Source organism: Coregonus lavaretus (assembly GCF_964263955.1).
Source record: "Coregonus lavaretus genome assembly, chromosome: 30".
Classification (NCBI taxonomy): Eukaryota; Metazoa; Chordata; class Actinopteri; order Salmoniformes; family Salmonidae; genus Coregonus; species Coregonus lavaretus.
In genome coordinates, this window is record NC_140017.1 from 20,993,745 (window position 1) to 21,013,476 (window position 19,732).

Below are 19,732 nucleotides of genomic sequence, written 5' to 3' on the forward strand. Positions count from 1 at the left end.
GGCTTAACAAACAGTCTTAAAGGTTTCTAAGTTGGAGTGGAGCTAAGTACTAATTAGCTTCTGTCTCTTGTGCGTCCCAAATGGCACCCTATTCCCTACATGGTGCACTACTTTTGAAGATCACTCTATAGGGAATAAAGTGCCATTTGGAACATAGCCTCTGTGTCTCAAGGATTTACTGTAGTTTCTCAGAGCCAATAAAAGGTAACGTTTCTTCAACTAACATGTTAACAATTAAAAATGGTATGAAGACTCCAAAACTGTCAGCCTGAAGAAGCTCTACTGTGACAAATGAAGGAAAATGAAGTCTCCCGATTTAGTCAATGGCAGAAGGCTAGGTAGCCATAAATACAACCTTACACAGGGGTATTTAGTACAGGCTGCCAAAACCGCTTAAATTGAGCTTGTTTTTCAGACATCAGACAACAGACAGTAAGCTACGAGCTAAAGGTCATGCAGGTCTACATGGGTTTCGTCCTAAATGCCACCCTATTCCCTATTTAGTGAGCTACTGTATAGAGAAGTGCACTCCTTTTGAGGAGGAAAATACCCCCATAGGGCCCTGGTCAAAGTTAGTGCACTATATAGGGAATAGGGTGCCATTTGGGACTCAGAATTGGTGTTACGTTCTGGTACCAAGAAGTGGTGTCTCATCAGACACCAGTTAGTAGCTAGTTACACCTAACTCCAGGAGTAGTGAAAACTAACAATCCACTAAACTAACAATACTGATAACTTACAATACCGTAGCTCAGAGAAGGAACTAAGAGAGAACAGAAAAGCAATCTCAACAACACCATTTTGATTAGTGTTCTGGTCTCAGTCCTGCATGTGATTTGAAAAGCTGTATTTCAGAGATTCATCTGGCTTTGTGCAACACAATGTCCCCTGCAAAGAAATGATGAAAATATCTGTTGCAACGAGCTTCTCCTGGTCCAGAATGCTGGAGAGAATCCCATCGATACTGAGATGAGCTTAGTGAGCTACAGTCTGTCAGACGGACACACACAACCTTTATTCAGTCTTTCAGAGGTACACACACAACCCCTACTCAAACCTCAAGAGGTACACGCAACCCCTACTCAAACCTCAGGGTTGTCCACAAAGAATGTAAGAGGGCAATGCGCCACCATGTGTACTGGCTGTGCCACTATATAAAAAACACAAATAAAAAATAATAATAATCGGTTTACTTTATTTGTTATACCCCCGCCATGCTCAGCAGCACCACCTTGTAAAAAAATTATAGGGAGAACCCTGCTACTCACACCTCACAGGTCACACACAACCCCTACTCAAACCTCATGTCAGCTGTTTTGTCACCTGTGTTTGGATGGTTCTACTGGCACTATAATAACAATTAGACCTGTCTGCTGACTTACATGACATTAGTTTTTATTTTCCTTTGTTCTATTGCTGACAACTTTGTAATTATAGTGCAGCTGGACTCTATAATCTTCCTGAACTCCCCTGTCTGTCTGTGTCTGAGTGGTTCTGCCCTTGTCTGTGTCTACTATGCCACTACAATACCAAGTAGACCTGTAAGGCTCATTGTGATTAAAATCACAGCAAGGACACCTGAAAAGAAGGACATGATCAATGGATGTCAAGTTCACCTAAACTAGACTGGAGGAAGAAACAAAGGAACGTGTGTAGGACATGAGAACATGCATGACTGATCCTTTCAAACAAGACTCAAAAGACTATGGTTGCATCCCAAATGCAACCCTATTTCCTTTATAGTGCACTACTTTTGACCAGGTAGTGCACTATATAGGCAATAGGTGCCATTTGGGATACACACATATGGCACACTGAATTAGTATGAGAGGGATCCAACACTTTACCAGATTATTTTTGAAAGCTTCTTGACCAAACACCGTATTGATACTGGTATTATGTTCTTCCAGCAAGGCAAGCTCTTTTTACGCTCCTCTGTAATAAATATTTACAAGAAATGACAGCATATCCCCCCAATCAATCACACTAATAAAAATAAAGAGCTTTTTTTCGTTCCAAGAACACATTAATGGTTAAGTACATAAGATAGAACCAACGTACAATTCAAACATACTGTTACATAGCTACAAATATACACATATGGAAATATATTCTGAGGCTATAACAGCCCTCTGGCACAGAGTTAATGCCATTTCTAGTCAGAAACCAAAGTCAGTATAAAAATATCTTCTACAGACTATTGACATCATGGCTCCCCATTAGAATGTGCAAATCCTGGGTAGTTTAGTTCTCTTGACACTGATTGTATTGAGGGAAGAGGGAGTCTTGAGGAAACGGCAACATCCATTTTGGCCTCAGTTTTGATTCTAGTTCAGTTTGAGAGTCCCATTAGTTTATGATGCAGCGGCCACCTTTGAGAGTCCATTTGAGAGTTACTTCATTATTTAACTACAGTACTAACCACACTCTCAGTGTTCTGGCCAGAAGGGAGGGTACACTGTACGATACAGTCTATTGACACCAGATACTGTGACCATTACACATCAGGAGGGGTACCACCCTACAACCTAAATAGGGTGTCAATTTTGACAACACCTCTGTCTTTTGAGGAACAATAACTCAGTGTCAGTCTTCCAATCTCCAGTACCTCAGAGTCGATAGAGTCTATATCCTCATCTGTGAGTCGATAGAGTCTATATCCTCATCTGTGAGTCGATAGTCTATTATCCTCATCTGTGAGTCGATAGAGTCTATATCCTCATCTGTGAGTCGATAGTCTATTATCCTCATCTGTGAGTCGATAGAGTCTATATCCTCATCTGTGAGTCGATAGAGTCTATATCCTCATCTGTGAGTCGATAGTCTATTATCCTCATCTGTGAGTCGATAGAGTCTATATCCTCATCTGTGAGTCGATAGAGTCTATATCCTCATCTGTGAGTCGATAGAGTCTATATCCTCATCTGTGAGTCGATAGAGTCTATATCCTCATCTGTGAGTCGATAGAGTCTATATCCTCATCTGTGAGTCGATAGAGTCTATATCCTCATCTCGGCCTCTTCACTGTGCTCCATGCTGTGTTCAGTGGTGCTAATCATGGAGGCTGAGGGGCCCTGGGTGACGCCGAAAGGTGTGATGGCTGGGGAGCGGGCGGCCAGGGGGGACAGAGAGGGGGAGAAGCTGGGGGACATGGCTACTGAGGAGGGGGAGCCCTCGTGACTGATGGGGGACCTCCGTAGGGAGGCCAGGTGGGGGAAGGAGGACCTCCCCACAGAGGGCTTGACGGGAGCAGGCTTGACTGGGACTGTCTTCGCCCCGGGGTGGGCTATGGAGGTGATTAGGGGCGGGGGGTCAATGCGAGGGGGTTTGGGGTCTGCCTTGGCTTTGTGCTGGAGCGGTCTGCGAGGGTTAGGGGGGGCCGTCTCATCCTTTAACCTCGCTATCTCCGTGAAGACGTTTGCTAGTGGCTGGAACTGTGGGCACCAGTTCAGCAGGTAGTCCCAGTTATAACTGCCCCTCAGCTCCTCGTCACTGGCCACTATGGCTGTGAGAGAGCCGTCCACAGTGGGTTTACCATCCACTGGGAAGGCATAGTCTTTAGGGTGGGAAATGTTCAGCCCCCTCCCTACCCCCAGATAACCTCCTCCATCCTCCCTGTAGACTGGCACCTGGCCAGCCAGCAGAGTCCCACTGAGACTGGCCAGCTTCTTGGCCTTGAACCACTGGTTGGCGTCCATGTTGGGCTCACAGGAGACATCAGACAGCTGGTCAGCGTCCTGCTGGATACCAGAGTCTGGCCCGCGGGCTGAGATGTGTTCCTGCATGGATGAAGAGATGGAGGAGACACGGGGGTACTCGTTGATCATCCGGATCTCATCGTCCTCCGCCGCCTCCGCTGAGCCACGCCCGCTGGAGTGGGATGGATCCAGGGAGCCCCCGCGGGGGTATGGCCCTCCCCCACCACTCCCTGTTTGGTCGGAAGCATACCCTGGTAAGGCCTGGTTGTAGATGCGGTCGTTCCGGTCGGTGCCAGTGACTTTAGTCTCCTCTAGTTTGTGCAGCATGGTGCCGTGGCCGGGAGAGGCTGGAGGTCTGCAGCGACTCTGCTGCTCCTTCCTCTGACGTCTCAGTCTCACACAGAACAGAGCCATGGCGATGAAGATCAGGATGAGGATGGCTCCCAGGGACACAGCGATCACGCTGACCAGCAGCAGGTTCATGTCCGACGCCACGCCGAAGGAGGTGTGTGTCACGTCAACGGTGAGGCGGGCGGTGGCCACACGGGACGTCTCCAAAGGGCTGTGGGCCTTCAGGTCAAGGGTCATCACACGGACCTCCCTCTTGGACCTGCCCAGGTGTCGGACGTGGCTGTCCATCTTCAGGGAAACCACGCCCGTCGATGCATTGACCTGGAAGTAGGGCGAGGGGTCAGCTAGGGAGTACAGAACAATCCCGTCCACCCCCTCGTCCTCGTCTCTGGCTGTCACCTGACCGATGCTCTGGCCCTTCTTTGCCCCCTCAGGAACCAGGAAGGAGAACTCTGAGTCGGAAAACACAGGGTCGTACTCATCCTCCCCCGTCACGTACACCTGGACGGTCACCGTGGCAGAGTAGTTCCCTGCATCCATGGCCAGAGCTACAAAGTTGAACAAGTTGACCTTCTCAAAGTCGAAGGTGGAGCGAGTCCGGACCTCGCCTGACATCTGGTTGACCAGGAAGGCGTCTTTCCCCTCTCCAGTCTTGTCCAACATGTAGTACCTCAGCTGTCCGAAGACTCCCGTGTCCTGGTCGATGGCGTGCAGCATGGTGACAAGGGCGTTGTGAGGCTGGTTCTCTCTGACGCTGGCGGTGAGGACGGGCAGAGGGAAGTAAGGTCTGTTGTCATTAATGTCCTTCACCTCCACAGTGACTGGAGCCAGTGCATAGTGACCCTGTCCATCTGACGCCTGCACAATGATCACATAGGATGCCTAGTAGGAGGGAGAGGGAGAGGGGGAGAGAGAGAGAGCAGAGAGAGGGGGGGTGTAGAGAGAGAGAGAGAGAGGGAAAGAGGGGGACAGAGAGAGAGATGGAGAGATAGAGAGAGAGATTAATACTTTCTTTATCGCTGAAGGGAAATGAATTGTCAGCAGCAGAATATACAAACAGGTGGATAACCCATGACCAGTCCAAGTCTGCATCTATTTCTGTGTCAAACTATTTCCTACATAGTGCACTACTTTTGACCAGGGCCCATAGGGCTCTTTAAAAAGTAGTGCACTATATAGGAAATACGGTGCCATTTTGGGCACATCCCAAGCCAGAAAGTGCCATGGTACCTGTCTCTCACTGTCCAGTGGTCTCTGCAGCCTCAGGGCTCCGGTCCAGCGGTCCACCTGGAACATACCCGTCTCATCCCCAGAGCTGATCAGGTACTGCACCTTCCCTACGGCCGAGGAGTCTGGGTCTGTTGCAGACAGGCTAAGGACCTCAGTCCCTGCGGCTGCTCCTTCACTCAGCACCACACTGCAGGGTTCAAGGGGGTTTTATTAATCACTTTTACAAAAAACATGACATTTGGTTCCCCAGTGCAAACACATGTAATAGAGGAATTAAGGACATTTAACAAACAACAAAGTACCAAATTACCTGTACTCTGCCCTGCTGAACGCCGGAGGGTTGTCGTTAGTATCCGTCACACTGATCAGCGCAGAGACAGCCGAGCTCCTCTGGGGCACGCCGCGGTCCGACACGACCACGGTCAGGTTGTAACTGGACACCGCCTCGAAGTCCAACCCCTCACCTGTCAATACCAGGCTGCCTACTGTCTGGAAGCCCCGTCCTTCCAGGAAGCGCACGCTGCTCTCGATCTGGAAGGCATTGCCTTCGTTTCCGCTGGCTATGGTGAAGTCAAAGCCGCAGTTGTCGCGTGACGCGTCGCCGTCGGTTGCCTCCAGGGTCAAGATGGTGGCGCCCGGAAGGCCGTCCTCTGAAACCGTGGCTCTGTACTCTGATTGGTGGAAGACGGGTGCATTGTCATTGACGTCAGTCACCTGGACCTGTACAGTAGCGATGGAGGAGAGGGCTGGTGTTCCCATGTCTCTGGACTCTATTACCACTAGGATAGAAGGGTTCTCAGAGTTCAACTCTGCCTGCTGGGTGATGAACAGGGTACCATTGCTGGGGTCGATGTAGAAGATGTCCCGGGTTGATGACATCACTTTGTAGGTGACACGGCCGTTCTCTCCAGAGTCACGATCCGTGGCTGTCACTGTGACAACTGCACTGCCAGCTGGGGAGTGCTCTGCCAGAGTCACCTGGGAAACACAAACACACACATGACCGGGTGTATTCAAGGATGTATTCAGAATAATTGAGGCATGTTGGACAGGCAGGTTAATGGTTAATGGAACCAGGCAGGGTTAGTAAACTAAATGAGGAAGATAGATACATACACACACATGGCATCATTATTGATCTGCATGTACATAGAAAAATGCAGCTAAATCTGATCAAGTTCTCATCGTCTCTTATGGCATTATTGCATCCTGCCATCACAAACGCAGATTTTCCAAGGTTAGTGGAGGCCAGTTAGAGGATAGACTACCTGGTAAAGATCCTGTGTGAACGTAGGAGCGTTATCATTGACATCCTCCACCAGTATGGTGAGGTTAGCTTCAGTCTGGTGTTTGGAGTCAGTAGCCCTGACAGTCAGCGTGTACCAGGTCCTATCTTCATAGTCCAGAGGGGCGGTCAGAGACACCCCGCCCCCATAGCGGTGGATCCCAAACACGCCCTGGGAGGACGGGGTCCAGGTGGAGGGTGTAGGACAGGGCGGGGCCTGAGTCCACGTCATTTCCTGTCACCTGGGTTATTACCGAGCAATCAGAGTGTCTGGAGGGAGAGGGGGGAGGGGAGAGGGGAGGGAGAGAGAATGAGGGAGATACTTTTTTTATTGTTTATTTCACTTTTGTTTATTATCTATTTCACTTGCTTTGGCAATGTAAACATATGTTTCCCATGCCAATAAAGCCCCTTGAATTAGAGAGAGAGAGAGAGAGAGAGAGAGAGAGAGAGAGAGAGAGAGAGAGAGAGAGAGAGAGAGAGAGAGAGAGAGAGAGAGAGAGAGAGAGGAGAGAGAGAGAGAGGAGAGAGAGAGAGAGAGAGAAGAGAGAGAGACAGAGAGACAGAGAGAGAGAAAAAACAGGGCTTGTGAGATTGTTATATATGGGAACAACACTATAGCTCTAGAACTAGCTCCCACCTCATAACATATCTTATTACATCATGTTGCTTTTTATGAATATATTGCAGACTTCTGATGGTCTTTTTTTTTTTAAATTGGATACTTTATACAGGAAACTGTAGACTTCAGATGTACAGCAGGATATGAACAGAGGGGAACTTGGCTTCAGAACGACTCATAAAAGGGTCAGTTTATCAGTGAGAGCTGCTGAGTGCTGCTAGAGAGAGGAGTGAGGATCAGTGATAAGATCACTGAACTAAAGGTTCACTGTTAAATTGACTGCGTCTCAAATGTCTGAGACACTTGATACATACAGTTGAAGTCGGAAGTTTACATACATCTTAGCCAAATACATTTAAACTCAATGATTTGTTTCACAAGAAAAAATATTTCTTCAAAGTGGTAGGCATGTTGTGTAAATCAAATGATACAAACCCCCCAAAAATGAATTTTAATTCCAGGTTGTATGGCAACAAAATAGGAAAGATGCCAAGGGGGGTGAATACTTTCGCAAGCCACTGTAGGCCTTGAAATACATCCACAGGTACACCTCCAATTGACTCAAATTATGTCAATTAGCCTATCAGAAGCTTCTAAAGCCATGACATCATTTTCTGGAATCTTCCAAGCTTTTTAAAGGCACAGTCAACTTAGTGTATGTAAACTTCTGACCCACTGGAATTGTGATACAGTGAATTATAAGTTAAATAATCTGTCTGTAAACAATTGTTGGAAAAATTACTTGTGTCATGCACAAAGTAGATGTCCTAACCGACTTGCCAAAACTATAGTTTGTTAAAAAGAAATATGTGGAGTGGTTGAAAAACTAGTTTTAATGACTCCAACCTAAGAGTGTGTCAACTTCAGACTTCAACTGTACACCCCTTGGTCAAAAGTAGTTCACTACATAGTGAATAGGGTGTCAGTTAAGCATAGTTGGGTTCAATTACTATTTCAAATCATTCAAATACTTTGAGTGTTTGCTTTAGCCTGCCTGAAGTGTCTGATGGGCGGGGTTTGTACTTTTGCGAAGCCCAGCTAAAGTATTTAAAATAAATTCAAATAATATTTTAACCCGGGTCTGCGGTTGAGACCCGTGGATCATTGACTTACTCTCTGGTACTCTGATCTCGCGCGGCAGGGGGATTGTAGGACTGTTGTCATTGAGGTCCACGATGATCACAGTGAGGGTCGCCGAGCCGGCCAATCGTAGCGTGCCCCAGTCCGTCGCCGTAACAACCAGCCTGGTGCCATGGTAATGAAAAAATAAACTGTCAGTTGGAGTTTGGTTCTTATCTTTTATGTTTCAGGTTTTATAACCTTTCATCTCCTGCTGTCTTACATCATAACCTGTTGTAGCCCAGAGCATGACAGATATTTAGTTTCCAATACAAAGAGAGAGAGAGTACAGGAACAGTGAGAGTATTTATAGACTGAAAACAAAGGTTAGCCCGCTGAGGGAAACCACATGGCAGGCAGATTGTGAACAAACACACACATACACATACTTTCACACACACACACACACACACACACACACACACACACACACACACATCCCAAGGCCCTGCCCCTCACTTGGTTTGTGTCCAGATCTCTCGGTCCATGATAGCGGCGGTGGTGATGCTTCCGGTCAGCGGGTCGATCTTGAACAGGCCGCTGAGAGACGATGACTGCAGGCTGTAGGTCACCTGACTATTCTGGCCCTGGTCCAGGTCATCAGCCACCACCTGCATGGGACAGACAGGAAATCACATGACCGAGGTCAGAAAGAAAATCTAAACAAAAAAAGCAGTCTTCTGATATCACTGGTTTTCTTTTGTCTTAAAAGCAAAATGTACTTGTGTTTATGGTTAGCCATTTCCAATCAGTTTTATTGTGTAGGAAACTGATTTTGCTGTCATTGGCTGTTGTTCACCCTTCCCCTGCTGTTAATTGTTTTGAATGTTGTTTTGTTTTGTTTTTGAAAGCAATACAAAAAAAATATAAAAAATAATAATAATCTGACAACACCTGGGGACAGACAGGAAGTCACATGGTCAGAGAGGAAATAAATCAAAACAAATAACAGATGTACAACAGCTGTGGAACAGTAACAGGACCTGGTGATGGATATTGGTCTTGGAACTGTTGGAACAGAGAGTTAAAAAAAGGTTCTAAATGGCCTTGGCTTCATTCAGCATACAGCTGAGTCTATATACTCAACAGGGACGTTGGAAACACACTGTAGTATAGGGACAGGAACAGACAGTCACCTCTCAGAACTACCGCAGCAGCACTGAAACTATCCAGATCGTCTCTACTGTCTGAGCAGAGCATCTTCTAGCCCACAACCTCACACTCCATCTACAGCCAAGCATAATACAGGTGTGTATGAGTGTGTGCACGCTCGTTAGTGTACCTACCTGTATGATAGGGAAATGATATCCCTGTGCCTCTCGTATGTAGGCTACATAGTTCTGAAGCTGGAAGCGTGGCAGGTTGTCATTGACGTCCTGCAGGTTCAGGTTGACCGCCATGAAGGAACTGGAGGATGCAGTTTCAGCCTTCACCACTAGGCGGAGTCTAGGGGTCTCCTCATAGTCCAGCCCCATGGAGCTCTGTACCCAGATCTCACCTGGTTAGAACAATAACAAGGATAGATCTCACCTGGTTAGAACAATAACTAGGACAGATCTCACCTGGTTAGAACAATAACTAGGACAGATCTCACCACTTTAGAACAATAACTAGGACAGATCTAAATTCTTTAGAACAATAACAAGGACAGATCTCACCACTTTAGAACAATAACAAGGGGCTGAGAACCAATTGGGCAATGGATATTCATCCTTCTCCTATTCCTTATGATATTAATCAGGGATGTAGTGGAGTGTAAAGGCTGTTTACACACCTTTTTCATACGGTGAATCACAAAAATGTGTTTACGTACTTTTTGTCAAAATGGGTTTTATATCATTCCCCAGCCCAGCGGCTTACCAGTGGAGGAGCTGATTCCAAAGGAGTGTAATGTGTTGCCACTGAAGATGCTGTAACTGATCCCACTACGGGATCCATCAGGGTACTGGGCCTGAGTCTGCACCACGGTGGTACCTGGAGGAGGACAACACACACCTCACTATCACACTGTGTTCTCAACACACCTCACTATCACACTGTGTTCTCAACACACCTCACTATCACACTGTGTTCTCAACACACCTCACTATCACACTGTGTTCTCAACACACCTCACTATCACACTGTGTTCTCAACACACCTCACTATCACACTGTGTTCTCAACACACCTCACTATCACACTGTGTTCTCAACACACCTCACTATCACACTGATTACTTACATTATACACACCTCACTATCACACTGATTACTTACATTATACACACCTCACTATCACACTGATTACTTACATTATACACACCTCACTATCACACTGATTACTTACATTATACACACCTCAGTCTCACACATATTACTTATGTGCTGGAAATGTTTAATGTTTGTGCTTTTCTAATAACTCATTTCTGTGTTCTATTCACGTGCTTTTCTAATAACCGTTTCCTGTGTTCATGCAAGTGACTGACTGAACGAATCCTCACTATCAGTAGCTGCAATTTGGCAGTATGCCCAGACCTTTGTTTTGACAACGAAATATATCTCAGTTTCAAGGTCTCAGCTTAGAGAGAAGAAGCCTCGTGAGGTATTGGTCTGTCACATGTTATGAACTAGTATTGGTCGGTCACATGAATGAAACAAAACGTTAATGATGAATTAATTATGCTAAATCATGCAAATATAACTTGTCTGTGTATAGCCGTATATAAGATAACTGCTGGGACTGCCCCGGCAGAGCTCCTGATTGACATGTGTACTATGGTGCATTGAGTTGGTTGGAACCTCTCCAGCACGCTGACAATAAACAATTATTCATTTAAGATTGACTTTGAGTGTCCCTGTGTTAGAATTTCCACAATACTTACATTATACACTCCTCAGTCTCACACTGATTACTTACATTATACACACCTCAGTCTCACACTGATTACTTACATTATACACACCTCAGTCTCACACAGATTACTTACATTACACACACATAAGTCTCAAACTGATTAAGGATTACAGACAGATTACCAGGACGTGTACTCTGAGCATGCGCTGACCAACTGGCAAGTGTCTTCACTGACATTTTCAACATGTCCCTGACTGAGTCTGTAATACCAACATGTTTCAAGCAGACCACCATAGTCCCTGTGCCCAAGAACACTAAGATAACCTGCCTAAATGACTACCGTCCCGTAGCACTCACGTCTGTAGCCATGAAGTTCTTTGAAAGGCTGGTCATGGCTCACATCAACACCATTATCCCAGAAACCCTAGACCCACTCCAATTTGCATACCGCCCCAACAGATCCACAGATGATGCAATCTCTATTGCACTCCACACTGCCCTTTCCCACCTGGACAAGAGGAACACCTATGTGAGAATGCTATTCATTGACTACAGCTCAGCGTTCAACACCATAGTGCCCTCAAAGCTCATCACTAAGCTAAGGACCCTGGGACTAAACACCTCCCTCTGCAACTGGATCCTGGACTTCCAGGTGGTAAGGGTAGATAACAACACATCTGCCATGCTGATCCTCAACACGGGGGCCCCTCAAGGGTGCGTGCTCAGTCCTGTACTCCCTGTTCACCCATGACTGCATGGCCAGGCACGACTCCAACACCATCATTAAGTTTGCCGACGACACAACAGTCTCACACTGATTACTTACATTATATACACCTCAGTCTCACACTGATTACTTACATTATACACACCTCAGTCTCACACTGCTTACTTACATTATACACACCTCAGTCTCACAACAAAACAGATACACCTTAGTATCACACTCTTTGAATCAAAGAAAAATCGCCTGTTCCTACCTTTGGCAGCGTTCTCTTGCAGACTGATGTCTCTAGCGTGGCGTGAGAAGCGGATCCCCTTGTAGGTCTGTTCTCTGATGTAGATGACCACCACCCCTAGAGAGGACTGGGCTGGGCTACCCTGGTCCATAGCCTCTACAATCAGAGTCCTCTGGCCCTGGGTCAGTCCCTGCAGCTTCTCTGTAGCCTGGGATGAATGAATGAATGAAAAATATTTTCGTCTGAAGTCTCCCTAAGTAAGCCCACCCTTACAGGGGTTATTTAACACATACAGTGGCTTGCGAATGTATTCACCCCCCTTGGCATTTTTCCTATGTTGTTGCCTTACAACCTGGAATTAAAATGGATTTTTGGGGGGGTTGTATCATTTGATTTACACAACATGCCTACCACTTTGAAGATGCTAAATGTTTTTTCTTGTGAAGCAAACAAGAAATAAGACAAAAAAACAGAAACCTTGAGCGTGCATAACTATTCACTCCCCAATATCAATACTTTGTAGAGCCACCTTTTGCAGCAATTACAGCTGCAAGTCTCTTGGGGTATGTCTCTATAAGCTTGGCACATCTAGCCACTGGGATTTTTGCCCATTCTTCAAGGCAAAACTGCTCCAGCTCCTTCAAGTTGGATGGGTTCCGCTGGTGTACAGCAATCTTTAAGTCATACCACAGATTCTCAATTGGATTGAGGTCTGGGCTTTGACTAGGCCCTTCCAAGACATTTAAATGTTCCCCTTAAACCACTCGAGTGTTGCTTTAGCAGTATGCTTAGGGTCATTGTCCTGCTGGAAGGTGAACCTCTGGAATCTCTGGAAGACTGAAACAGGTTTCCCTCAAGAATTTCCCTGTATTTAGCGCCATCCATCATTCCTTCAATTCTGACCAGTTTCCCAGTCCCTGCCGATGAAAAACATCCCCACAGCATGATGCTGCCACCACCATGCTTCACTGTGGGGATGGGGTTCTTGGGGTGATGAGAGGTGTTGGGTTTGCGCCAGACATAGCGTTTTCCTTGATGGCCAAAAAGCTCAATTTTAGTCTCATCTGACCAGAGTACCTTCTTCCATATGTTTGGGGAGTCTCCCACATGCATTTTGGCGAACACCAAACGTGTTTGCTTATTTTTTTCTTTAAGCAATGGCTTTTTCCTGGCCACTCTTCCGTAAAGCCCAGCTCTGTGGAGTGTATGGCTTAAAGTGGTCCTATGGACAGATACTCCAATCTCCGCTGTGGAGCTTTGCAGCTCCTTCAGGGTTATCTTTGGTCTCTTTGTTGCCTCTCTGATTAATACCCTCCTTGCCTGGTCCGTGAGTTTTGGTGGGCGGCCCTCTCTTAGCAGGTTTGTTGGGGTGCCATATTCTTTCCATTTTTTAATAATGGATTTAATGGTGCTCCATGGGATGTTCAAAGTTTCCGTTTTTTTTTTATAACCCAACCCTGATCTGTACTTCTCCACAACTTTGTCCCTGACCTGTTTGGAGAGCTCCTTGGTCGTCATGGTGCCGCTTGCTTGGTGGTGCCCCTTGCTTAGTGGTGTTGCAGACTCTGGGGCCTTTCAGAACAGGTGCATATATACTGAGATCATGTGACAGATCATGTGACACTTAGATTGCACACAGGTGGACTTTATTTAACTATTTATGTGACTTCTGAAGGTAATTGGTTGCACCAGATCTTATTTAGGAGCTTCATAGCAAAGGCGGTGAATACATATGCCACCACATTTCCATTATTTATTTTTTTGAATTTTTTTAAACAAGTACTTTTTTTCATTTCACTTCACCAATTTGGACTATTTTGTGCATGTCCATTACATGAAATCCAAATAAAAATCCATTTAAATTACAGGTTATAATGCAACAAAATAGGAAAAATGCCAAGGGGGATGAATACTTTTGCAAGGCACTGTAAATACCCTGATTAATAATGTAACAATACCTGGATGTCCCCAGTCAGAGAGTTGATGGTGAAGCCCCGGACAGGGCTGGCGAAGCGGTAGAACACTGAGCCGTTGGCCCCAAAATCACGGTCCTCCGCCCGCATGGTGGCCAGGACGCGATGAGAGGAGACACTGGAGAAGAAGAACAAGAACAAGAATATTATTATAATTACAAAAATTCCTGTACATGGATGTCCAACTAAAACTTCTTCTGCTTTTATTCTAACCCCTCCGAAAGACACATACAGAGGGAGGTTGGAGCAGAGGGCAGCCATACTACTATGCCCGTTTAGCAGTTTAGGGGTTACGTGCCTTGCTCAAGGGCACAACAGTAGGTGATGGCATCTAAGACACACAACAGCAGGTGATGGCATGCAACAAAGAAGACATGTGAAAGACAAAACTGTACAGATAAATCCTCCGGATGCAAGCCCACTCCAAAACAGATTCTTCCCTGTCAGACATGGGATTCGAACCGGCAAACTTCCTGTTGTTGTCCTGCTTCGCTAACCTCTAGTAAACCTACCTGGAGGCAGAGATGTTCATGACCAGGGGGTCCTGGATGAAGAATGGAGCGTTGTCGTTCACGTCCTGTACATACACGTTGACCGTGGCGGTGGAGTTGCGAGGGCTGGCGGGGGACGAGTCTATGGCGCAGACATCGAAAGTGTACGACGCGGTTCGTTCCCGGTCGAGCGGAGCGGCGGTAATGACATGTCCCGTGTGCTGGTCAATGATGAACATGCCCTTTGAACCACGCGACAGGAAGTATAGCACCTGGGATTAGAACAGATTATAGTAGATTAGATAAAATCACTGTTAGGTTTAATGAAGCCTTAATTAACCCTTTGAAGGTCTAGATAGATGGCTTCCTTTTGTTAGCAAAATTTCATAAAGGGTGGCAAAAGTGTTATGCTACATTTGGCAAAACTTAAGGGGGCTCAGGAGGCATAAGGCTCTAGTCAAAAGTAGTACACTATGTAGGGACTAGGGTGCCATTTGGGACGCAACCTATGAGTTCAGTCTGTGTACCTGGCTGTTAGACCCTTCGTCCAGGTCAGTAGCAGAGACCTCCAGCACTAGGGAGCCAATAGGAACGTCCTCAGGGAGGTCAGCGGTGTAGCTGGGGCTGGTGAACTGGGGGCTGTGGTCGTTGACATCCAGGAGCGTGACCTCTACTGTGGCTGTGCTGCTCAGGGCCGGAGAGCCCCCGTCAAGGGCTGTCACTGTCAGACTGTACCTGGCCCTACGTTCCCTATCCAGCGGTCTGGAGGTGGAGAGAACACCTGACTTCCTGTCCATACAGAAGTCACCTGATGGGTCGCCAGCTAGAGGAGGGAGGGAGAAAGTGGGAGAAACAGAAGATGAAAGGTAAATCTCACAACATTGCGATCAATGGATCAATCAATCAGTAAATTATGAATTCAATTGGACTCCTGGGATCTACAAGTAGTTGGCTCTTACCTGTAATCTTGTAGGTCATCTCTCCGCTGTCCCCAGTGTCCAGGTCAGTAGCTCTGAGAGTGAACAGCTCAACAGCCTCCATGTTCTCAGGCACCTCCAGGCTGTAGTACAGTCTACTGAACGCTGGGGCGTTGTCATTCTCATCCAACACCCGGATCCTCACTGATGCCCGGGCAAAGTTAGGAGGCACGCCACCGTCTCGGGCATACACTGGACAAAAGGGAAGATTAGGAATTAAACAAAGCTTCAGCAGTCTAAAAGTGTTCGTTATATATTTATTAACTAAACCATATTGTGTTTCCTAGAGATATTTAAGAAAAACTGAGAAAATAATACCAACATTATCATTGTACCACTCATGTATCCCATCAAATCAGAACTATAAAAACATGGCCAGTTTGGAATGTTGTGTGTTACTCATATAAAGGGCCAGTTAACTGTTTTAGTGGTTAGGATTAGGATTAAGGGTCAGGGATAAGGATCAGGGTTAGGGCCAGGAGTTAGGCTGAGGGGTTACAGGTTAAGGGTCAGGGGTCAGGGTTAGATGTTATGGTCAGAGCCAGTTACCTGTCAGTGTATATTGTTCCTGTTCCTCTCTGTCCAGGGCTTTAGTGGTGGTTATAACACCTGTAGCTGGGTGAATGCTGAAACCCTCCTCAGAGATGCCTCCATATGTCAACTGGCCATTGGTACCTGGAGAGAGAGAGAGACAGAAAGAAAAAGAAAGAGAGAGAAGAAGCATATGAAGTCAAACCCTAATACTATCTGTCAGTGGCTTCCAATCCGCACCCTACACCATCCCCTTGACCCTTACCCTTCAATGTTCTGAAGATCTGAAGGGTCTGGGTAGGTCTAAACACCGTAGTAGTGGTGGAGCTTCCACCATACTGCTTCCATCTTACAGATACAGTTTGCAAACATCAAAGGGTTAGGGCCAAGGGGAAGTGGTAGGGAGAAGGATTGGAGCCGGCTGTGCAAGTCAAATGGACATCACTTTTCATAGGGTGTTGGGCCGGCAGAGTCCTATTCCATTCAGTCATGTTATACTTTCAACCCACTCTACCCCCGGGCACTGAAAACATTCGCAAATAAGTGTTTGCGAAGAAAGAGCAAACACAGCAGCATTCCTGTTTTCATTTGTTTGTAGTTGGTTTTGCTGTGTAAGCGGTTGGCTGGGCTGCACCAGGCGGGCGGAGGCTGGGAGATTGAGTGTGTGTGTGTGTGTGTTGTGTGATAGCGTGCTAACAGTGAAAGACTCTGGCACCATCACCTTACCCCACTAATCACCCTGGAGAGAAACTTTATAATCCTTCTGGGTTATGTGCTCTTGACTAACTCCAGGGGAATGTGAACACACACACACACACACACAGACACACACACACACACACACACACACACACACACACACACACACACTCACCATCCCTCAGCACGGTCTTCAATTAAAACCAACTGTTACTGGTGAAGCTGATGATGTGAACATGCGTTGAACACATGGAGGATCAACACTTAGAACAACAGGCTCTGCTGGCTGACACTGAGTTCTATTTTGTTTAAGAAACAGTACAGCAAATACGTAGAAGAACTGTGTGTCATCATATGTACTTTGTATATTACTATGCCATAAAGAAAGCCACCATAACATATAGTATATGATGAGGGCAATGCAGTCTTATGTGCTTGTCAGTACTGTACACTATGTATGTAACGACTGGATCTCCTGTGTTAGCCCACTGAGCTCAAGCCTAGCATCTCTCACCTTGGTCCAGGTCGGAGGCCGACACCACCAGAACAGTGGTTCCTGCAGGCTGGTTCTCTGTAATCTGGGCTTGGTACTGGTTCTCCTGGAACCAGGGCACCTCGTCATTCACATCGATAACCTGGACAGACAGCAGCTGGCTGGACGAGAGTACTGGTACCCCGTGGTCCTGGGCTACGATGGTCAGGTTGAACAGGTCCTGCTCCTCCCGGTCGATGGGCTTCAGGATAGAGAGAGAACCTGGAAAAGTAGAGGAGCGGAGTTAGAGAGGGAGCCTGGGGTGGAGGAGAGAAGTGGGGGTAGAGAGGGAGCCTGGGGTGGAGGAGAGAAGTGGGGGTAGAGAGGGAGCCTGGGGTGGAGGAGAGAAGTGGGGGTAGAGAGGGAGCCTGGGGTGGAGGAGAGGAGAAGGGGTTAGTGAGGGAGCCTGGGGTGAAGGAGAGGAGAGGGGTTAGAGAGGGAGCCTGGGGTGGAGGAGAGGAGAAGGGGTTAGAGAGGGAGCCTGGGGTGAAGGAGAGGAGAGGGGTTAGAGAGGGAGCCTGGGGTGGAGGAGAGGAGAGGATTTAGAGAGGGAGCCTGGGGTGGAGGAGAGGAGAGGGGTTAGAGAGGGAGCCTGGGGTGGAGGAGAGGATAAGGGGTTAGAGAGGGAGCCTGGGGTGGAGGAGAGGAGAGGGGTTAGAGAGGGAGCCTGGGGTGGAGGAGAGGATAAGGGGTTAGAGAGGGAGCCTGGGGTGGAGGAGAGGAGAAGGGGTTAGAGAGGGAGCCTGGGGTGGAGGAGAGGAGAGGGGTTAGAGAGGGAGCCTGGGGTGGAGGAGAGGAGAAGGGGTTAGAGAGGGAGCCTGGGGTGGAGGAGAGGAGAAGGGGTTAGAGAGGGAGCCTGGGGTGGAGGAGAGGAGAAGGGGTTAGAGAGGGAGCCTGGGGTGGAGGAGAGGATAAGGGGTTAGAGAGGGAGCCTGGGGTGGAGGAGAGGAGAAGGGGTTAGAGAGGGAGCCTGGGGTGGAGGAGAGGAGAAGGGGTTAGAGAGGGAGCCTGGGGTGGAGGAGAGAAGAAGGGGTTAGAGAGGGAGCCTGGGGTGGAGGAGAGGAGAGGGGTTAGAGAGGGAGCCTGGGGTGGAGGAGAGGAGAGGGGTTAGAGAGGGAGCCTGGGGTGGAGGAGAGGAGAAGGGGTTAGAGAGGGAGCCTGGGGTGGAGGAGAGGAGAAGATACAGATTAAAGGATGAAGAGAGATCCTAGGGAGTGGAGAGGTCCTTATGGACCCTGGTCAAAAGTAATAAAATCAAATATTATTTGTCACATGCGCCGAATACAACAGGTGTAGACCTTACAGTGAAATGCTTACTTACAAGCCCTTAACCAACAATGCAGTTTTAAGAAAGAATACCAAAAAAATACAATATAAAATAATACGAAATAAAAGTAAAAAATAATTAAAGGGCAGCAGTAAAAATAACAATAGCGAGGCTATATAGAGGGGGTACCGGAACCGAGTCAATGTGCGGGGGCACCGGTTAGTCGAGGTAATTGAGGTAATATGTACATGTAGGTAGAATTATTAAAGTGACTATGCATAGATAATAAACAGAGAGTAGCAGCAGCATAAAAAAAATATGATTAGATGTCTGGGTAGCCATTTGATTAGATGTTCAGGAGTCTTAGAAGCTGTTTAGAAGCCTCTTGGACCTAGACATGGCGCTCCGGTACCGCTTGCCGTACGGTAGCAGAGAGAACAGTCTATGACTAGTGTGGCTGGAGTCTTTGACAATTACACCACCTGGTATAGAGGTCCTGGATGGCAGGAAGCTTGGCACCAGTGATGTACTGGGCCGTACGCACTACCCTCTGTAGTGCCATGTGGAGGCCAAGCAGTTGCCATACCAGGCATTGATGCAACCAGTCAGGATGCTCTCGATGGTGCAGCTGTAGAACCTTTTGAGGATCTGAGGACCCATGCCAAATCTTTTCAGTCTCCTTAGGGGGAATAGGTTTTGTCGTGCCCTCTTCACAACTGTCTTGGTGTGCTTGGACCATGTTAGTTTGTTGGTGCTGTGGACACCAAGGAACTTGAAGCTCTCAACCTGCTCCACTACAGCCCCGTCGATGAGAATGGGGGTGTGCGCGATCCTCTTCTTTTTCCTGTAGTCCAAAATCATCTCCTTTGTCTTGATCACGTTGAGGGAGAGGTTGTTGTCCTGGCACCACACGGCCAGGTTTCTGACCTCCTCCCTGTAGGCTGTCTCGTCGTTGTCGGTGATCAGGCCTACCACTGTTGTGTCATCGGCAAACTTAATGATGGTGTTGGAGTCGTGCCTGGCCATGCAGTCATGAGTGAACAGGGACTACAGGAGGGGACTGAGCACGCACTCCTGAGGGGCCCCTGTGTTGAGGATCAGCGTGGCGGATGTGTTGTTACCTACCCTTACCACCTGGGGGGCGGCCCGTCAGGAAGTCCAGGA

The 19,732-nt window shown here is 47.4% G+C and overlaps 1 pseudogene across 1 annotated transcript in view; it reads right to left on the reverse strand.

Annotated features, from left to right (window-relative positions):
• Positions 1-2,999: 2,999 nt before the first annotated feature.
• LOC311105983 (protocadherin-16-like) overlaps positions 3,000-19,732 on the reverse strand; it is a 113,129-nt pseudogene continuing 96,396 nt past the window's right edge. Inside the window, exons 13-27 of the transcript in view lie at positions 17,284-17,523; positions 16,089-16,214; positions 15,522-15,731; positions 15,090-15,385; positions 14,584-14,834; positions 14,057-14,189; positions 12,120-12,306; positions 10,166-10,279; positions 9,592-9,803; positions 8,765-8,916; positions 8,300-8,430; positions 6,548-6,834; positions 5,590-6,257; positions 5,280-5,466; positions 3,000-4,931 (exon numbers count right to left, since the gene is read on the reverse strand). The product of the transcript in view is annotated as a protocadherin-16-like (transcript). The remainder of the gene's footprint in view (positions 4,932-5,279; positions 5,467-5,589; positions 6,258-6,547; positions 6,835-8,299; positions 8,431-8,764; positions 8,917-9,591; positions 9,804-10,165; positions 10,280-12,119; positions 12,307-14,056; positions 14,190-14,583; positions 14,835-15,089; positions 15,386-15,521; positions 15,732-16,088; positions 16,215-17,283; positions 17,524-19,732) is intronic.